The sequence below is a fragment of the Ursus americanus genome, chromosome 12, assembly GCF_024610735.1.
Source record: "Ursus americanus isolate L20-20 chromosome 12, mUrsAme1.1.p, whole genome shotgun sequence".
Lineage (NCBI taxonomy): Eukaryota > Metazoa > Chordata > Mammalia > Carnivora > Ursidae > Ursus > Ursus americanus.
In genome coordinates, this window is record NC_142138.1 from 36096490 (window position 1) to 36112723 (window position 16234).

The window sequence follows — 16234 nt, forward strand, 5'->3', positions numbered from 1 at the left end:
GTCTTCTTGTACTTTGAAGCTTCCTTATTGGAAATGCAGTCCTTAGGGGGATCGGCTTCATTTATAGAATTGCAATTCAAACCATTCTTTTCCACTGGTAAGATATGTCACAGGAAGATTTTCCCATAGTGAAACCATTTTGTTAATAAACATTATTTTTAATGTTGAAGGTCCCTTACATGCAACTAACTGGAACCATGCTTTTGCCAAGGTTTTAGACAAACCCCGGCCTTTGAATTGTACAAGTTTGACATGTCATTGCAGAGACACGTCACATTTCATTATGTTGTCGCTTTGCATCCCTTGGCATTTCATTGACACACTGCAGACTCTTGTCCTACTTTTTTTGTGTTTCTTTCCACGGTCCCCATTAAAGGCTCCACGACCCAACAACTTCTGCAAAAATTGATAGTGTTTTTTTTTTTTTTTTTTTTAACCAGTGAACAATCACTTCCTTATTTGAATGGCTAAAAAATGGGCTTTGGTTCTTAGTTTATGAAAAAAATTTACTTGGGATGTTCTCAGGCCATCCAAGTCACCAGCAGCTCTGTTTTCAGATGTAGAATAGGGATTTGAAATCTACAGAAATAAGCTACATGAAACACGTTAAAGTAAAAACAATAAAAGCTGATTTGGAAGTAGGATGCAAAGACTAGGTTGAAAGAGAAAAATACTTTCATTATGAAAAACACAGTGTTTTCAAGACTGCAAAAGTTACTCATTTTCATAGTAGGAAGCTTTGGCAGAGAAAGGGAGCAAGCAAAATGAAAGAAAATCACGGTATTCCCACTACTCAAAGATAGGTTCTTATCAGCTGGTTCATTTCTGTCTATATCCAGAGCGATGTTGACATGAGTACATGTACATAAAAGTTTTACATACAATGAAGAACTATTTTTAAAACATGGAATTATAAACATTTCTCCACTCATTAGATATTCTTATCCAATATTGTTTTTATGTTATTGTGTGGTTATGATGTAATTTATTTTCTTAAGATAGATTCCTTAAAAAAGAATAGAATATACCTAGATAGCAATTGCCAAATTCTGCCTCACTCCATCCAGATTTTGATGCTTCTTTCCTTGATCTCCATGTATACTCTCAACAACCGTGTTTAAAAGTGCTCATCTTCCCTGTTCTTCACTAATATTATGTATAGTCATTTATTATAATTTTTGTCATTCTGACATGTGAAAAAACAGTTAAACATCATCTTAATTAGTATTTTTTGATAGCTAGTAAGGTGAAATCTTTTATTGTATGTTTTTGGGTCATTTGTAATTGCTTCTGCCTTAAAAAAGTAAACATTTTTAAAAAGTGACTTTTTCAAAAACTAAGGATAAACTGTATGGTGACTAACATAACATGATAAAAAATTATTATTAAAAAAAGTGACTTTTTTTTTTTCCAATGGGCTGTTTTATTGCAAAAAAAAAAAATCAGACTGAATCATTTCTGTAACCAGATTACTTCTAATTAAAGCATTTCACACCTAAACCCACTTGGGAAGGTATGAAGTCACTACTTCAACTAATAATCCATTCCTCGGTCACCCAAACGTTCTTAACCATTTGAACAACGAAAATCATGCATTATTCCTTTAGGACAAACTATCTATAGCCTCGGGACAAAAACAAAACCAGAATTATTCAGTGTGCTTCAATCATAAATTCTGTCTCTTTTTCCCCGATTTCCATGGTCTGTCACTATTGTCCATAGCTTTCTGTTTCTCATTCTTTTTGAGCTTCCTTTGTTTATCTCCACTTTCATTTCAGATCTCTGGAGTCCCGTGAGGTAACTTCAAAGACTTGCTTTCCTGCATATGAGAGACTTTGGAATTGTTTTCTCGTAAGTTTTATTTCTTGCTCCCAGTGAGAACAACAAAGATGACTAAGAATGAGAGATTGCATTTAGTCCTGATACAGAGAAATACCCCACTTAATGAGTAGATTGAGTGTTGAAAAATATTTTTTCTGAAATAACAAAACAAAATGTTTGCTGCAGCCTTTATCATGTGCTAGCCGATTTTATGTATTATTTCATTTAATGTACACAAAGTGCTATGAGAATGATATTATTTCTCTCATTTTAGAGGTGAGAGAATTGAGGCCTGGAGACTTAGGGAAATGGAAGGACGAATATATAACTAGAGGTTTTTCCTGCCTAAGAATATAAGATATAAACAATCTATAAGAAAGTGTGGGGGGGGGACATAATTAAAAACAAAATATATTTGTAAACAAGTGTTCACTCTAAGTCTTTGCCAGGAAAACAAAACAGTTTTCCTCATCTTATGAATATTCCTTCTTCTGTTTTGTCTTTTTTTCTCCCCAAATCTTTATTCACTTCATTAAAGATGTTTTACAGAAATCTCAAAAATTATCCTCCTTTCAAGGCTGTTCTCAGCCCACTTACCCACTCTCCCAAGAGCAGTCTACAGGTAAAACTTGTTATACATTCAAGGTATATTGCAAAATGGACATTGCCTGCTTTGGAAAATCATTTTAACAAAATATTCAAATAAAAATTTCTTTCACTGATCCTTAGTAAAAGAAGTAATGTAATGTAAATGCACAGACTATTTTGAAGTTTACAGACTACTGCCATGTATTTAGTGTCATTTAATTCTAACAATTCAGGCAGGAAGATGTTATTTCCTTCAGTTGAGGAAACTGAAACACAGAGATGAGGTGACTTGAAAAAGACCTCATGCAGCTAGAAATTTGCAAGTCTCAGCCTTGAAATTAGGTCTTTCAGACTGAAATCACCGCTGATCCCTTCAACTGCACTTTGCCTCACCAATACTATTTGTCCATTTATTGATGTGTTCAGAGAATATTTGTTGTGCACATGCTATATGTCAAGATCATAGGGAAATTTGAGACTCAGAGACATGAAAACTCAGTCACTGTTCTCCTAACTTACAATGTAGCTCACGATTTATGTGTTTAGATCAAACTAGATTACAGCACAATGCATGTTCTAGAAGTGTCTCAGATGTGAAAGAATAGAGAAAGGATGAAACTTGCTTATCTGAGACAAGAAAAAACATCCTTAAGACTGAGTCAGATTTTAAAGGATTTAAAGGGTTTATTTGTGGTAAGGATAAGGAAGAATATTTCCTAGTAGAACCAACAGCATATGCAAAGAGTCAGCAAAAAATTGATGGGATATCTGAAACTGAATGAAGTTAGAACAGTGGCTTAATACAGGAATGATATAACATGAGTTGTATGAGTTTACATAGAACTAGATTATGTGGTCTCAAATGCCAGCATGAATAGATGAATAGTCTAAATTATATACACATCTTCCTTGGTTAACAGATTATGTTCTGATAAACTGTGGTAAACCTGATAAATCATAAGTCGGAAATACTGTAAGTAGAAAATGCATTTAATACACCTAACCTACTGAACACCATAGCTTAGCCTACCCTATCTTTAATGTGCTCAGAATACTTTCACTAGGGGCACTTGGGCGGCTCAGTTGGTTAAGCATCTGCCTTCGGCTCAGGACATGATCTCAGGGTCCTTGGATCGAGCCCCACATTGGGCTCTCTGCAGAAGTCTGCTTCTCCCTCACTCTCCCACTGTGCTTTCCCTGTCTTTCTCTCTCAAGTAAATAAATAAAATCTTAAAAAAATGTATACTTTCATAGCTTACAGTTGGGCAACATCATCTAACACAAAGCCTATTTTAAAATAAAGTGTAGAATCTCTCATGTAATTTATTGAATACTGTACTGAAAGTGAAAACCAGAATGATTGTATAGGTACAGAATGGTTGTAAGTGTTGGTGTTTTACCCTTTGACCACATGGTTGACCGGGAGCTGGGGCTCCCTACCACTGCCCATCATCACAAGAGGGTATCACACCTCATATCGCTAGCCTGGGAAAAGGTCAAAATTAAAAATTTGAAGTGCAGTTTCTACTGAACGCATATCACTTTTGCACCATTGTATAGTTGAAAAATCATAAATTGAACCAATGTAAATCAGAGACCATTTGTAACAGTGTGTAGGGGGGTGTAGGGGTGAGGGAAAAGTCTAACAGTTCTTGAATGCCCGCATCCATTATTTTTGAATAAAGAAACTAGTTTGCTTTTCATGTCAAGCTTTGTGATTGGTACTATTATTCCCATTTGCAGTTGAGGGAATTGAGGCTTAAGTTACAAAACGTGTCCAGGGTTACCCTGCTTACAAATCATATAACTGAGATTAAAGTTGACATATATTTAAATGCATAGCTCATGCTCCTTGTACTTCATTGTTAAAATTCTTACCCTTGCATGTGGGGTCAAGTTCAAAAAAATATTGCTAAAACTGATGTCAAGGAGCTTACACCTATGCTTTCTGCTAGGAGTTTTATGGCTTCAGGTCTTAAGTTTAAGTCTTTAATTCATTTATAGTTAATTTTTACGTATGGTGGAAGATAGTGGTCCAGTTTCATTCTTTTGCATGTCGCTGTCCAGTTTTCCCTCCACCGTTTATTGAAGAGGCTTCTTTTTCCCGTTGTATATTCTTGCCTGCTTCCTCATAGATTAAATAACCATATATGCATGAGCTATTTCTGGGCTCTCTGTTCTGTCCATTGATTCACATATTGGTTTTTGTGCCAGAACCATACTGTTTTGATTCCTATAGATTTGTGGTAGAGTTTAAAATCAGACCTCCATTTTTATTCTCCTTTCTCAAGACTGCTTTGGCTATTCAGGGTCTTTTGTGGTTCCATACACATTTTAGGAAGTTTTGTTCTAGTTCTTTGAAAAATACCATAGGTATTTGATAAGGATTTCATTCAATCTGTAGATTGCTTTGGGTAGTATGGACATTTTAACAATATTAATTATTTCCATCCATGAGCATGCTGTATCTTTACATTTATTTGTGTTTTCTTTAGTTTCTTTTATCAGTACTTTATAGTTCTCAGAGTACAGGTCTTTCACCTCCTTGGTTAAATTTATTTGTAGGTGTTTTGTTTTGTTTTAAAGATTTTTATTTTCTTTCTCCAGATGAGAAGGATACATGTTATAAATTTTGCAAAGTTTAGCAATAATCCTTGATTCTTCAAAATGGGAACAGGCCTCTAGACAGTCCTCAAGTTACACAAAAGCCTTGTGAGACTGATTCAACCAGAACTGTTCATTACTCTTTCTCAGGAAAGCACAAGGTCATTCTTTTTCAAGAAGCCTTGTATTCCAGCTCCATAGTTGAGAAACTCCTGCTACAGGACAGACGGAACCAAGTGCATCAGGCTTCATCAATCTATTTACTGCCCTGTGGCTCACAGGGCTCCCAACCTGTAGGAAATTAGCAGATAAAACCAGGATAAGTGACCTGATTCCTGGAGGGAACAAAACAGACCAAGCCCAAACCCCACTAAAAAACAAAACAAAACAAAACAACCCACATAAAAGGTAGTCTGTTAGTGATAAACAGAAAACAGGGACAGGGATAGAAGTTATGTCTGGGGCCAGTGTGGTATTTTGTTCTTTTTGATGCAATTCTGAATAGGATTTTTCCTTAATGTCTCTTTCTGACAGTTCATTATTATTGTATACAAATGCAGGATTTCTGCATATTAATTTTGAATCTTGCAACTTTACTGAATTCCTTTATTAGTTCTCACAGGGTTTTTTTGGTGGAGTTTTTATGTATGGTATTACGTCATCTGCAAATAGTAATAGTTTTACTTTTTCCTTTCCAATTTGGATACCTTTTGTTTCTTTTGCTTTCCTGCTTGCTGTGGCTAGGACTTCTGATACTATGCTGAATATAAGTTGTGAGAGCATCCTTGTTTTGTTCCTGATCTTAGAGGAAAAATTTTCAGCTTTTCATTGCTGAGTAAAATATTAACTGTGGGTTTGTCATATATGACCTTTATTATGTTGAGGTACATTCCCTCTATACCAACTTTGTTGAGAGTTTTTATCATAAATGAGTGTTAAATTTTGCCAGATGCTTTTTTTTTTGCGTCTATTGAAACAATCATGTAATTTGTATCCTTCATTTTGTTAATATGATGAATAATTATTGACTTGCAAATGTTGAAACATTATGTTCCTGGAAAAAAATTCACTTGATCATGGTGTATGATCCTTTTAATTTTTTGTTAATTTGGTTTGCTAATATATTATTGATTTTTATGTCTGTGTTCATCATGAATATTGGCCTGTAATTTGCTTTTTTTGTGGTGTCTTTGGTTTTGCTATCAAGGTAATGATGGCCTTATAAAATGAGTTTGGAAGCATTTCCTACTCATCAATTTTTTTGGAATAATTTGAGAATAGGTATTAACTCTGGATGTTCGGTAGAATTCACCAGTGAAACTACTTGGTACTGGATTTCTGTTTGTTGAAAGTTTTGGTTTGTTTGGCTTTTTTTCTGTTTTTGTTTTTGTTTTTACTGATTCAGTCTCATTCAATCTCTGATAATAGGTCTATTCAGATTTTCTATTTCTTCATGATTCAGTCTTGAAAGTTTGTGTTTCTAGGAATTATCTATTTCTTCCAGGTTGTCCCATTTGTTGGTGTAATATTATTCAATTAAGTCTCATAATTCTTCGTATCTTTGTGGTATCAGTTGTAACTTCTCTTTCATTTCTGATCTTATTTATTTAGGCTCTCTCTCTCTCTTTCTCTTGTGCATACAGAGAATGCACAAGAGAATGCACTGGCCAACTTTATTTATCTTTTCAAAGAATTTGCTCTTGGTTTCATTAATCTTCTCTATTGTCTTTATTTCATTTATTTCTGTTCTGATCTTTAGTATTTCCTTCCTTCTACTAACTTTAGACTTCATTTTTTTTTTCTTTTCTTTATTTCTAGTTCCTTTAGGTGTAAAGTTAGATTGTTTATTTGGGATTTTTCTTGGTTCTTGAGGTAAGCCTGTGTCATTATGAGCTTCCCTCTTAGAACTGCCTTTGCTGTATCACGTGGATTTTAGAATGTTGTGTTTCCACTTTTATTTGTCTCAAGGTATTTTTTTATTTCCTTTTTGATTTCTTTGTTGACCCATTAGTTGTTTAGTAGCATATTGTTTAATCTTCACGTATTTGTGGGTTTTTTTTTCCAGTTTTCTTTTATAATTGATTTCTAGTTTCACACCACTGTGGTCAGAAAAGATGCTTGATGATTTCAGTCTTAAATTTATTGAAGTGTTGTTAGTTTGTTTGTTTGTTTTGTGTGTGTCCTAACCTGTGATCTATCCTGGAGAATGTTCCGTATGCACTTGAGATAATGTGTTTTGAAATGGAATGTTCTCTGTATATCTGTTAAGTCCCTGTGTTCTAATATGTTGTTTAATGTCTCCTGGGGCACCGGGGTGGCTCAGTTGGTTAAGCGTCTGCCTTCAGCTCAGGTCATGATCCTGGGGTCCTGAGATGGAGTCCCACATTGGGCTCCCTGCTCAGGGGGGAGTCTGCTTCTTCCTCTTCCTCTCCCTCTGTGTGTATGCACGCGCGTGCTCTCTCTCTGTCTCTTTTTCCTTCTCTCTCTCTCAAATAAATAAATAAATCTTAAAAAAAAAAAAAGGCTGATATCTCCTTAGTGACCTCTTTGTCTTGATGATCTATCTATTGATGTAAGTGGAGTATTGCTGTTGGTTCTCTTTAGTGCATTGTTCAGTTCTGTTACTGTATTCTTAAGCTCTGTGAGTTCTGTTTGGTACTTTTTTATACTTTCTGTGTCTGTGGAAGTTCTTGGTGATTCATCCATTTCTTGCCTGAGTTCAGCGAGCATCTTTATGACCATTACTTTGAACTCTTTACCAGGTAAATCACTTATCTCTGTTTCATGAAGTTTTTCTCCCTGGGGTTTTATTTTGCTCCTTCATTCAGAACATGTTCTTCTGTTTCCTCATTTTGTTTGACTCTCTGTGTTTGTTTCTATTTATGATGCAAAACAGCTATCTCTCCCTGTCTTGCAGGAGTTGGTCTGTAGGAAATGAGCCTTATCATTTAACCTTGCCTTGTATCTTAATTGAGCTGTCTCTCTGATTGTTTCTGACCAATGCGGTCCCCATCTTCAACCATCATATATATCTTTACCTATAGCTTAATATATTTTAATAGTTATTTTATTTATTTATTTATTTATTTATTTATTTATTTATTTATTTGACAGAGCGAGAGAGAACACAAGCAGGGGGAGCAGCAGACTCCCTGCTGAGCAAGGAGCCTGATGTGGGACTCTGATCCTGGGACCCTGGGATCATGACCTGAGCCAGAGACAGATGCTTAACTTAATGAGCCACTCAGGCATCCCTTTAATAGTTATTTTAAAGTTCTTGTCTGCTAATCACAAAATCTGAAATTGTTTTTGTGACTTTCTCTATAATATCTTTCTACCCAAGACCATGAACTTTAGAAATGCAGGGACCATGACTGTTGATTCTCTTCTTTATCCAGAGAGAAAAGACCTATTATGTGTTTATTGAGAGAGGGAATGAATAAAAGACCAGACCACCTAAGTACCACAGTTTTTTGAGGCAATGCCATTTAAAAAAAGCTCATGAATACACTTGTAGCAAAATTTTGAACCAAGAACAAAATATAAAGATGGTTCCAATGGCATATATATCTTTCACTACCAGAGCTATAAAATATTGGAGGTCATTTTGTTCAAACTATTTTTTTTAATTTTTCAGTTGATCCTAGTATGGAAAGGGTTTTTGGCTGGAAGTGTCATAGACATAGCAGAGTGAAGCAAGGAAAAGCCTCTTGATTTTTCAATTCTTGTAATTTCCTTAAGCTTGGAAGACAATAATCATTATTTTTATGATTCCCTTTTTCATGATCTTCCATTATATTTTCTAATGGCAATAAATCCCATATGACTGATATATAAATAGACTATTAAGGTTAAGATCATGCAACTGCAAGTGGGCAGTTATTCTTTCTTTGCCTCCCTCCCTCCCTCCCTCCCTCCCTCCCTCCCTCCCTCCTTGCCTCCCTCCTTCCATCCATATTTCTCACTCTCTCTCTCAAAACCTAAATCAACTGGTCAAACAATAAAAGCAATATGAATCTGAGTAGAAAGGCATTTAATGTACTTGATCCTGGAAAGTAGCTACTTCCTTTAAATCCATTAAGAATTTAACTTGACTGACAGATTTCAGACTCCCAAATAAAATGCCAAGTAGACGTCAACTCCTTTGAGATATTCTCAGAAATGTCTCTGTAGGCTATATGGAATAAGATAAATTAAAAAATAAAAGTGTGTCAAGTGGAGTCAGATGACATCATTTTTTAAATGTTACTGTAATTCAGGCAAATTTGAACAAAATGTATGGAGTTGGGAAATCCCAACAATGAAAATGACTACATCCATATCCATACATAGTAACAACTCAAGGAAACTAATGCCTCCAACTACTTTTATTTCATAACACAGACTTTCTACGAATCTTAAAAAATAAGAGATCACATTTTGTTTTTGCTTCGTTAGAGTCGGGTATAGTTACTGTTTATAGAATATCAATAATGCAGATTGTAGCTCTGCATAATTAAAGGCACCCTTTATGTTAATAAAATAACAGCAAAAGGAAACTGCACAATCCAAGACATAAATATGTTGATGCATTTGGTCTTATTTCAGGCAAGCTTAATTACAAAGACATGGGTGCCTGCTATACCTATAAAAATATTTTTCTGTCACTTAGAGCTATCAAACCTTACACCCATTTATGATATTAGTGAGAAAGAACAAACATCATCATAATGGCCCACCAGTGGATACTTGCAGCCTTGGCCGTCTAGACTATGAATCTGCAAATAGAAGGTATGTAAATGGAGAAAGGCTTTCCACACACACACACACACACACACACACACACACACACACACAAGGAGACAGTAAATTATTCTCTGAGCCTATTTTAAAATGCCAAGCAACAGAAAAAGCTGAGGAAATATATCTCTACTGTGCAGCATTAGTGTCAGAGGCAGCAATTGTGATAATGCAAAATCCGTAGGACTTGAATCAGAAGACCCAGAGAGTTCTAGCTTCACTTGTTCTTAGCTGCATGCTATTGGGCAAGTCACTTAACCTCTTTGAGCCTTACATTCCTATTTTCTAAAGTTGAGATCAATAATTAATAAGTCACCATTTGGCATTAAGACTATCTGAGAGTTAGAGTTGTTTATATGTATTTTTTTAATGTCTAAGTCTAGCACATACTATGCAGTTAACAAATAGTTATTCCGCCCGCCTTTCCTATCTGACAGAATTGTGTTGATCAAGTAAGATAGTGTCTATAAATGTGCTTTATTTAACTAAGATAAACATCATTATTTTTTATTTGCATGTCCAAAAATATGAGCTCATATTAGCTTCTACTTCAGACTAAATTATTGAATTGTAATTCACCTCAAATTTGGAAGATAATTCAGGAATGAATTGTTAAATAGAGAGCAGGAAAATTCACATATTGTTGGACAAAATTTAATCCTGAGTACCCAATCAGAGAGTGAGCTGATTCTTAGACAATCACAGACAGTTGCAGTAGCTTTTGGGATTCTAATGTTCACTGGAGTCCCAAGAAGGGCAGTTCTTATAGACATGCAGAATAAGCAATTGCCTGCCTCTGATTTGAGAGGTACTATTGCAATCCTTGCATTTCCATAAATAGGCAGGTTCCAAGAGAGATCATTTTATTATAATTGGTGTAAGGGTTGCATAAGATCACATGTAAGAAAGCACTTTGTAAGAAATCATTCACTCACCACCTGAGACTGTCATCATCGTCATCACCACCATCGTTATCATAAATTGGTCCCATTCCCAACAAATTACTCCTGGCAGAGAAAATAGGCAAATTTTATTCACACTAAAATGTCAGGTACAGGATAGGAATGATCAAGATCACCACATTTTTCCCCTGCTTTGGGAGCATTGGGTAAGAAGTGTGACCTGAAGTCACACTAAATGCCTTTTTACTCAGAAGGGAAAGAAACAATGGTGCCAACTGATAACATCTGTTGATAATGTACCAGACACTAAAACAAACTCATTACATGTATTATATTATTTAAGAAATTAGGTAAGGGATGACTTAATTAGAACATTTATAAAGAATTTATGGAATAATTCTGAGACACTAATACTCTGCTCTTTCTGATGGTGGCCATGGAGACTGGAATTTCTTTAGCCGTCATAATCCTATAAAATAAGTTATCCTGAGAACAAAGGTGACACACTAAGCAGGGTAGAACCAAGAGAGTCACAGAGATGTACTACCACAGCCTTGAGGAGGGTATAAATGAAGTCCGATATACCCTTTTATTTCTAATTTTTAAGTCAATAATATTTGCATTTTCATGATACCTAACTACAAAATATAAATAAATAGCATAATGCTTGCCCACTCTCTTTAAGCCTTAGCCTAAATTTGACCCATTTTAAGGAATGCCGTCTATCAGTTGTGTATACCTGCCATGCTAAAATCCACCCATAATTTTCTACATAACAATATGCTGAGCCCTTCAAAGAGTGGCACAAGTTATATCTGAGAGAAAGCAACCTAAGTAAGAAATAAGTGCTTGGAAAATTTTCTTCTTTCACTGAACTCAAATCTACTTAGGGTTGTCTTTCTGTGTTAACTTGACTCAGTTACAGGGTGCCCAGACATTTGGTCAAACATTTTTGTGGGTGTATCTGTGAAGGCGTTTCTATATCAGATTAACATTTGAAGCCATAGATTGAGTAGGTAGATTGCCCTGCCCAATGTGAGTTAGCCTCATCCAATTAATTGAAGACCTTAATAGAACAAAAAGGCTGAATCAGAGGGAATTCCTCCTGCCTGACTGCACTGAACTGGGACATCAGTCTTTTCCGGCTTTCAGACTTACACTGAAACCACTGCTGTTCTTGGGCCCTGAGCTTACTGGCATTCAGACTGGCACTTACATTATCACCTTTCCTGGTTCTCGAGCCTCAGGGCTCAGCCTAGAACTATTCCATCAGCCGTTCTGGGTCTCCAGTTTGCCAACCACAAATCTTGGGACTTCTCAGCCTCCATAATCATTTGGCCAATTTCTTATGATAAATGTCTTTATATATAAGTAAGAGAACCTGGAGAAGGTATCACCCTTGAAAGAAAGGAAGCACACTGGGTGAGATCCACACTCAATATTGACATTTTCTCTCAGGACACTGCGAGGTTTGTGGCTCACGAAGGTATAGAACTCAAGGAGAGAGCAGCAATTTTATTGGCTGGGAAATCATATATTTGAATTCACAGCTCCTACCATAGTAGGAAATGGAGAGGGGAACACCTAAGAAAGATGAAGCTTAAAAAAGAGCAGCCACAGATGTGCGTACAAATTCCCCCCGGATCTTGGGATGATATTAAGCATGCATAAATCAAGACTTCAGGTACACTAGCAGAATGCAACACCTGGAAGACTTAAAGAACTGAGGGGAGATTTCAGTAGTTGCCAGTTACCAAACTCTGTTTAGAGTTGAGGTCCTGCCAACTTGGAGGGACTTAGTACACATCTTGTGCTTTCAATTTACACAAAAAGTCCATACCCAAGGACAAAATGAAAACCAAAGTAGACTCATTCTAACAAAGTTTCAAACTAGGCCTCCAGTTGTTAATTTACATGTTAGAACAAAACTTATAACCCTTTATAAAAATTTAGAAAATTGAAAAGATAATGAGCAAAAATATGGTGTAGTTTAGAAAGACATGGAAATTCAACAAAAGAACAAAATGGAAACTCTAAATTTGAAGGAAAAAAAAAGAAACAGTATGTGAAATCAGAAATTTGTTAGATAAGATTAACAGCATACTGTGTAACAGAAGAAAGAATGGGTAGAGTTGAATCACCAGGGGGAAGAAAGATTAAAACAAATGAGCAAAATCTTAATGACTTATGAGACAAAATTGAGCCATCTAATATAATGTAATTAGAATTCTAGAAAAGGAATAGAGATAAAATAGGGCAGAAAGCATAATTTCTTTTATCCACAGATCCAGGAATTTCAGAGAACCCTAGGCAGGACAAATACAAAAACAAAACAAAACAATCAGACAAATAAAACTAGGCATATCAGAGTCAAACTTATGTATGCCAAAGAAAAAGAAAAAAAATTAATTTTTGGAGAGGGGAGGTGGGGACCCGTTACTTACAAGGGAACAACATTAAGAATGACTTCACATCACAAACAGTGGAGGCCAGAGAGGAGGAAGCATCGTATTTTAAGTGCTATAAGAAAAAAAAAAAAAAGTTAACCTAAGAAAATAGAAAAAGGAAATCACCCTTAAGAGATGAAAGTTAAATAAATTCACTTGCAGAAAATAAAAACCTAGAGAATGTGTTGCCTATGGACTTAAACTATAAGAAATACTAGAGATCCCTCAAGTTAAATGGACATAATAGCAGAAAGAAATATAAATCTTTAAGAAGTAATTTAATGATTAGTATGTGGGTAAAAATAAAAGATTTTTAAAAGACATTTTTTTAAATTAAATTCTTTGGAAGTTAATTTCATAGTTCAAACAAAAAATAGTGACACTTTTTGTAGGACTAATCTTAGATCTAAAGTAAAATTTACTATAACAATAACATAATAGACAGGAGGACATATTAATATAACTGTAATACTCCACAGTTCTTACTTTTACAGGAGGTAGTATAATGTTAATTCATAAGAGAATGTTAAGTCTGTGCATTGTAATATCTAGAGTAATCCAGTAACAAAATGGTGCAAAGAGAAGAAGCTAAAAATCAAGTGGGACAATAAAAGGAAAACTAAAAAAATACCCAATTAACTTAATAGGAGGCAGAAAAGGGGGGACAAAAATCAAAGGGCACAGAGAAAAAAATATAGCAAGACAGTGGATATAAACTCAATAATTATATTAAATGTTTTTAATGAAATGTTAGTTAAATTCATATAGAGATGCCAGTATATCAATGTAAAAAAAACAATTCAGTATGCCCAGATAAAGATGACTGATTAAATACAGATGTTTAATTTCTGCTCATCACTTACAATATATAAACACACTAAAGCAAGAGCAAATATTTTTTTTTCCATTTTGCTGAAAATGGTGTTCAGGTGTTAATTGCCCAATCAAAGAGAATATGAGAGGTGACAATAGCATTAAAATGTATATTCCATAAAGTGGGAAAAAAGAAAGTAGAGGTAATGAAATCACCAATAAAATAAGTCAAGAAAATTTCACGGAAGTAAAGGATAAGAGCTTCCAGATTTAAAAAGCCTACCAAAAAACCAAAAGACACAGATGAATTAACCTGGATCATTATGAAATTTCAAAGCACTGAGGACAAATAGCTTTCAAAGAGAGATAAAACAATATAAAAACATGACTTACACAAAATATGGACTTTTTAAGAGTAATATTTTTCACTTAAAAGAGAGTGGAGTAAGGCTGTAAAATTCTGAGAAAAAAACTATTTCCAATCTGGAATTGCATACCAATGTCTTACAATTTTGCTTCTGTATACTATTTCTCAAGAAGCTGGTAAAGAACAGAACCCAATAATTTAAACAACATCATCCAAATACAAGAAAAAGGGTAAAAGTAATCCAAGAAAGAGAATCCATCGTGGGATGATAGGTAAAGTAATCCCCAGCATGATGGTAATGGAAAATCTAATTCAATTGCTGTGTAACACAACAGAAATCTCCAGGAGAGATTTTTTTTTTAAAAAGAACATATCCAATAAATCCTATTAAAATTCTACTAAATTCTATTAAAAATCCTATTAAAATTCTATTAAAACGTAATAGGACTTCATCTACTAAAAGGAAGTGCGCACAATTTAGGGAAGATTTGGGTTTGAAATACCGGCAGTATATATAATACTAACGCAACGACAACAAAACTAAGTGATGCATCAACAGAAGCAAATGATGGGACAAGAATCCATGCCATATCTGCTTAAATAGCAGCAAGCCACTCTTAATAGGGCTGCTGGTAGGTGAAGGAGAAAATCATGGAGACAGAAGCAGTAGTAGAAGCTCAGATTCCTCACTGCTCATTGCATTCTTGGATGGCACACAGGCATCTAATGGAGTCAGAAATCAAACTGGGAGAGGGACTCCTAAGTTGCGTGATTAAGGAAACATCAACACTCACTGACATTACCAGCGGCAAGGATCCAGCAGTAAGATGATAAGGAAACCAACCCTATTCTATATGCACACTGTTTATGGATAGGGATCACCTACCCCTCTAAAGTGTTGTAGACAGCTTCTGAGATGGCCATTAATGATTTAGACTTTTTTTTTATTTGTTCACTAAAATTATAGCATTTTTATTATCAAGAATTATAAAGAATTTGGAGATCAAGCTGCCTTATTTCTTTTTTTTTTAATGTTTTTTTATTATATTATGTTAGTAACCATACAGTACATCCCTGGTTTCTGATGTAAAGTTCGATGATTCATTAGTTGCGTATAACACCCAGTGCACCATGCAATACGTGCCCTCCTTACTACCCATCACCAGTCTATCCCATTCCCCCACCCCCCTCCCCTCTGAAGCCCTGAGTTTGTTTGTCGGAGTCCATAGTCTCTCATGCTTCATTCCCCCTTCTGATTACCCCCTTTTCTTTATCCCTTTCTTCCCCTACTGATCTTCCTGGTTCTTATGTTCCATAGATGAGAGAAATCATATGATAATTGTCTTTCTCTGCTTGACTTATTTCACTTAGCATTATCTCCTCCAGTGCCGTCCATGTTGCAGCAAATGTTGAGAAATCGTTCTTTCTGATAGCTGAGTAATATTCCATTGTATATATGGACCACAACTTCTTAATCCATTCATCTGTTGAAGGCCATCTCGGTTCCGACTTTCCGGCGTTCAAACCTTTGTTTAATTCTCTTCCCTTTGAGTGTAGGCTGGACTTATTGGTTTACTTGTAAAGAACAAAATGCAATAGAATGTCACCTCCTAGATTAGTTTATAAGAAGGCTGTGACTTCAATCTTTGGTTCTCTCTCTCACTCTTTCTTGGATTGCTCACTCTAGAAGAAGCCAGCTGCCATGTCATGGGACAGCCCTGTGGAGAAGCCGAAATGAGTGACTTTGGAAACAGATTTTCTGAATCTTGACAAAGGCCACATAAGTGAATTTAGAAATAAATCCTCCTTTCGTCAAGTATTAAAATTACTTGCCTGGTACCTCTCCTTGATTACATCCTCATAAGACACTGAACTGTAACCACCCAGCTTAATAACTCCTGGACATCTGACTC

General features: G+C 35.3%; 1 pseudogene; it reads right to left on the reverse strand.

Moving 5' to 3' along the window:
- The window catches only part of LOC123794904 (GTPase NRas pseudogene), a 38565-nt pseudogene extending 23320 nt beyond the window's left edge, over positions 1–15245 (reverse strand).
- Positions 15246–16234: the final 989 nt, after the last annotated feature.